Genomic DNA, 6,301 nt, shown 5'->3' with positions numbered 1-6,301 from the left:
CTTGTGAGTTCGAGGTTCTTTTGAGTTGGCTATCGCTCCTGTATTGTCACAAAACAACACAAGCGGTTTATCCATTTCTGGAATAACACCAAGATACGAATAGAACTTCTTTAGCCAGACTATTTCCTTAGCTGCTTCTGACATGGCTATGTACTCAGCCTCCATGGTGGAATCTGAGATTGCAGACTGCTTTACGCTTCTCCAAATCACAGCTCCACCCCCAAGAGTAAACACCATTCCAGAAGTAGACTTTCTGTCATCGACATCAGTCTGAAAATCTGAATCAGTGTAGCCTACAGGGTTCAGAACATCACCCTTGTAGACTAACATATAATCCCTAGTCTGTCTCAAATACTTCAGGATATGCTTAACTGCTATCCAATGTTCCGGTCCTGGGTTTGACTGATACATGCTCACTACTCCCACTGCATAGCAGATATCTGGTCTAGTACACAACATGGCATACATCAGACTTCCAACTGCAGATGCGTAAGGAACTTTTCTCATTGCATCTTCCTCTTCAGGAGTCTGGGGAGACTGCTTCTTTGAAAGATGAATTCCATGGCGGGACGGTAGACGCCCTTTCTTGGAATTTGTCATTGAGAAACGTTCAAGCACTTTATCAATGTAAGCTGCTTGAGATAGAGCTAAAAGTTTGTTCTTTCTATCCCTGATGATTTGGATACCTAGAACATAACTTGCTTCACCCAAATCCTTCATCTGGAATTGAGTGCTCAGCCAATTCTTCACATCTGATAATTTCTTAACATTGTTTCCAATGAGTAAGATATCATCTACATAAAGAACCAGGAATACCACTATTTGATTTGCCTTCAGTTGGTAAACACAGGGCTCATCAATATTTTGTTCAAAGCCATAGGTTTTGATTATTTCATCAAACCTAAGATTCCAGGAATGAGAAGCTTGCTTAAGCCCATAGATGGACCTATTTAACTTACAAACTTTTCCTTTCTGTCCAGATACTTTAAATCCTTCTGGCTGATCCATATAAATGACCTCATTAAGCTTTCCATTAAGAAAAGTTGTCTTGACGTCCATTTGCCAAATCTCATAGTCGAGAGCGGCTGATATGGATAGGAGGATGCGAATGGATTTGATCATGGCTACCGGACTAAAATTTTCCTCATAGTCCACGCCTTCTCTTTGGGTATAACCCTTTGCCACTAATCGAGATTTATAAGTCTCGATATTTCCATCTACACCTCGTTTCTTCTTGTAGATCCACTTGCACCCAATGGCCCTAAAGTCACTAGGTGCTTCCACAAGATCCCAGATGGAATTTGAGTACATGGACTCCATTTCCTGTTTCATGGCTTCGAGCCATAGTTCCTTTTCAGGGCTTGCCATTGCCTGTTTGAAAGACAACGAACCATCATCACTAGTGTCACCAACAACCATATTGGTTTCACCATCCAAACCATAGCGAACTGGGTTCTTCAAAACCCTCCCACTATGACGAGGCTTCGTGACTGTTTGCTCAGGAACAGTGGTACTTTCTTCATTTAAATCGACTTGCGTCGGTTGTACATGAAGAGTGGGAATTTCATCATCAACTTGCGTTGATGACGATGGAACATTGGTTGGAGTCAATTCTTTATCCATCTCCTCTAAAAGTACTTTGCTGCGAGGTTTAAAGTTCTAGACATAGTCATTTTCCATAAAAGTAGCATTTGTAGAAGTAAACGCTTTCTTTTCTAAATGACTATAGAAAAGTCCACCCCGAGTACCTTTAGGATAGCCAAAAAACATGCAAACTTCAGTTCGCGGTTCTAGCTTTCCCTCCTTTTTCCTCAGGACGTGAGCAGGACACCCCCAGATTCTATAATGGCGTAAACTAGGTTCATGACCATTCCAGCGTTCTAAAGGTGTTTTGAGGATTGATTTTGACGGCACGACATTGAGAATGTCATTTGCAGTTTCAATTGCATGTCCCCAGAACGAAGTTGGTAGAGTTGAGTAACTAAGCATGCATCTAACCATTTCCAATAAAGTTCTGTTTCGGCGTTCCGCTACACCATTTTGTTGCGAAGTACCTGGGGCAGTAAGTTGTGATAAAATCCCAAGTTCAGTTAAATGATCTTGGAACTGCATATCCAAATATTCTCCACTCCTATCAGATCGCAAGATCTTTACCTTTTACCTAATTGGTTCTGAGCCATTGCTAGGAATTCCTGAAACTTTGAAAATGTTTCTGATTTCCTATGCATTAGGTAAAGACATGAGTATCTAGAGTAATCGTCAATGAAAGTGACAAAATACTCAAAACCACCCCTGGCTTGTATATTCAAAGGTCCACAAACATCTGAATACACAAGACCAAGTGGTTCTTTGGCCCTATCACCCTTTGCAGAGAATGGACGCTTGGTCAGTTTGCCTTCTAGACAAGATTCACAGACAGGTAATTCACCTAAGGTGAGTTCCCTCAAAGGTTCGTCCTTTGTAAGTCTTTGAATCCTATCATAGCCAATGTGACCTAGTCTCAAGTGCCATAAATACGTCATATTATTGTTATCGGTCTTTTGACGTTTATTGGTCCTAGGTTTAGCTACTTTGAATAAATCATTGTTAAGAGCGAGGGGTTCGTTAGGTCGCAGAATATAAAGCCCGTTTTCCAAACATGCAATACACAATTGTGATCCATTGAAAGAAATAGATATATTAAAACTTGTGAAAGTCATAAAAAATCATTCTAATTGCAACATGGAAACTGAAATTAAATTTCTACTAAAATCCGGAATAAAAAATACATCTTTTAAAATTAAAAATTTATTTCCGAACTTCAGACGAGCTCTTCCTCTAGCTTGGATCACAACGAACGCTACGTTCCCAACTCTAAGCTTTAAGCTGCCTTCGTTCACTTCCTCCCATGATTCAAGAAGCTGTAAAAAGTTACAAACATGGTTAGTAGATCCAGAATCAATAATCCAAACAGAGTTATCATTCTCTAAAACACATGTTTCTAAGATAAATGAACTATAATCACTACCTTTGTTTTTATCTGCTAGAAACTTGGGGCAATCTTGTTTCCAATGCCCCTTTTCTTTGCAGTGAAAACATTTACCTTTACCTTTCTTGTTTTTCTTGTTTTTCCCCTTCGGCGTCTGTGCACTTGGTTGTGCACTCGCCTTTGCAGCTTTTGCAGGCTTGGGGTTATTGTTTTGCCCACCTTTCCTCTTGTTTCCAGCTTTTGAAGATGAAGCTTGGTTAGCTTCAGCCTTAGCTGGATCAGCAGTAGTAGTAGTTGTTGTCTTCTTTTCTCCTCCCTTACTAGGTCCACTCATAATAGACTCAAAAGTCTGAAGCTCATTCATGAGCTGTGTCAAACCATAGTTGAGTTTATTCAACACATAGTTGGTGGTGAATGGAAGGAAAGCTGGAGAAAGACTATTAAGGATTGAGCCAACTTGAGTTTCCTCATCTATTATGGCTCCGTGCAGTTCAGCTTCCTGAAAATAGTTTGTCATCTTGATCAGGTGATCACGAACATGTTGAGAAGGTGCCATTCGAGCATTGGCATATTTCTTGGTGGCCTCAAAACGAGTCTGCGCTGACTTGGCACCAAACATGTCTTGGACCTGATCCATGATTTCGTAGGCTGTCTCGACATTCTCCATCTTTGTCTTGAGAGTGTCGACCATACTAGTCAACATGTAGTACCGCGCCTTGTTGTTAGCCGCCTGCCAACGCTCATACTTGTCCTTCACAGACTTGGTAGCTCCTTCAGCTGGAACTTCCAGGGATTCCTCAGTCATGACGAACTTGGAGTTGTCACCTATCAACACAATGTTGATGTTGTGCTTCCATTTAAGGAAGTTTTCTCCAGTGAGTTTCTCCATCGAAAGTTGAGAAAGGATGGGAGTAGACACAGCCATAACTCAAAACTACAAAGTACCAATAAAATATAAATCAATCACATTTGCTCAATAAAACTTCTATTCACACAAATTTCAAGAAATTGCACAACATATACCAAAAATATGTAAGATATGAGAAAAAATACCAAAAACAATCATATCTCTATTTCTTTAGGTTTTTAACTAATCTATGATATCCTTGTCCCGGTTGGCGAGAGTCAAAAATACCACTAGTTAAATAGAGTTGTAAACTCATTTAATAATGGACATCATTATTAACAACCTACTATTCGATCAAAATAAGAAAACAAAATCTCTTATTTTATGAGCTAGACCCACGGTTTCAATAATCATAGATTTAGTCCTAGCTAGTAGTCACCGTAGGGGTGAGTCTAGTAGAATTTGACCTATAATTATCTATCTTTTGAAATCTAACCTTGTCAAAATAACTAATGAACACCTTCCGTAGGGGGATAAGACAGGAATTTAAACCTTCGTTTTATTAATTGTTATTAATTGATTAGGCTCACTATAGTCATGCAAAGCAAATAGGCCTTCACAAGTGGAATCACCCACAAGAGATGAATTTAAACTTTACATTTTCTAATGGGCCCAAATAAAACCTATCATTTTATGAATATTTTATTTGGCAAAATACCATATATCTAACAAACATATGAGCCACTATATGCTTCTAAGCCCAATTGCAAAAATACCACATATAGTGCAAACAGACATGTTATAATTGGATGGGCCTAATTATGCTACTATATGAGCAATTCTATGAATTTATGCAAAAATACCACAATTTATTTCATTTGCAAAAATACCACAATTAATTATCTAGAATTTATCAAAAAATTCAAATTAATTAAATTTTTACAAAAAATAAGTCAATTTAAATGAAATTTATCAACAATTAACAATAGTTAATTTAAATTTCATTTATCAACAATCAACTTGGTTTTAGGTTAATTTGAAAAAAATATATTAATTTAATTTAAATAGGATTTATCAACAATTAACCAAAGTTAATTTAAATCTCATTTATTAAAAAAATATATTTTATTAATTGGCTGAAAAAAAAATGATATTTTTCAAAATTTAACCAATTTTAAATTTTAAAATCAATATCTTAACTATTTTCCAAAATATCTTGTATTGTTACAACTATTATCTAATATTTTAACCATTTAAAAATAATAAAGTACAAATAGTTATAACAACCCTAAAATATCTCAAATAGTTAAACAAATTCAAATATCCATAAAAATATCTAACTAACAATATTCAAATTTCAAATAATTTAAATATTAAAAACTATAGAATAAAAAGAAATTTATATTTTCAAATAAAGATTAATAAAAATTTCAAGAATTTAAATGAAAATATCTTAAATATCTGATATCATAATTCTAATATTTTAATATATTAAAATATTTAAAATTAAGTTGTTAGTCTAATTTTAAATTTGAATTTGAATCTTTGTAGAAAAAATCTAATTTTTTAAATCTCAACTAACCAAAATATCTTATTTTAAAAAATTTAAATGATAAAACAAAAAAGATATTTTAGGTTTTGATTATAAATAATAAATTTCCACAATTTTAATTTTATTTATTTTTCAAAAAAAATCAAAAATATACATTTCCGAAGGAACTCGAGTGTGCTCTGGCTGCTGGTGGCGCGCTGGTGTGAGGTGCGCGCGAGCGTGTGCGCGCGCATGGGAGCCAGTGCAAATTTTTTTCAAAAAATTTTTTTGAGCAATTTTTCAAACCAAAACTATTTTCTAATTAATTTTTAACAAGTTTTACACAAAATAAAGCATATATAAAAATTAATAGCATAGAAAACACAACAAAATAACCTAAAAATTGCTAAAATTCACATAAAATCAATATGTTCATAAAAACATGAAAAAACCATCCAATTATTCAAACATATCAAATAATCCAATTTTAAACATGTTCATGCATGAAAATAAAGATTTCCAAAGTCTCTGAAGCCAGTTGTTGGAAAAAGCTTATACAGGATCTTTATTTATTTTCATGTATATCTAATATTAAACAAATTAATACGAGATAGCCTAAAACATATTTCTAAAATTGAATTCAAAGAGAAACAAAAAAAATAGAATACTTACAGTATACGCAGCGGAATTAAAGAGTCATTCCTTCAGTTTCTCTAACTCTTGTATCCTCTCTGTCGCAGAGTATTATCAAGAAACTGAACCGATCTTCTATTTTCTTCACGATTTTCCAATGTATCCTTAGAACCACCTAGACTAGTGTGGGCAATTCTCAACACATGAGATAGATATAGAGAGAAGAAGAGAAAATAACAAAGAGGCTTAGAAAAGGACTTGTGTTTAGAAAGAATCTAAAACTATCAGAAAATCTGACTTGAGACTTATCAAACTTCGTGTT

This window comes from Humulus lupulus, chromosome 8 (genome assembly GCF_963169125.1).
Source record: "Humulus lupulus chromosome 8, drHumLupu1.1, whole genome shotgun sequence".
NCBI lineage: Eukaryota > Viridiplantae > Streptophyta > Magnoliopsida > Rosales > Cannabaceae > Humulus > Humulus lupulus.
Note: the sequence above shows the minus strand (reverse complement) of the source record.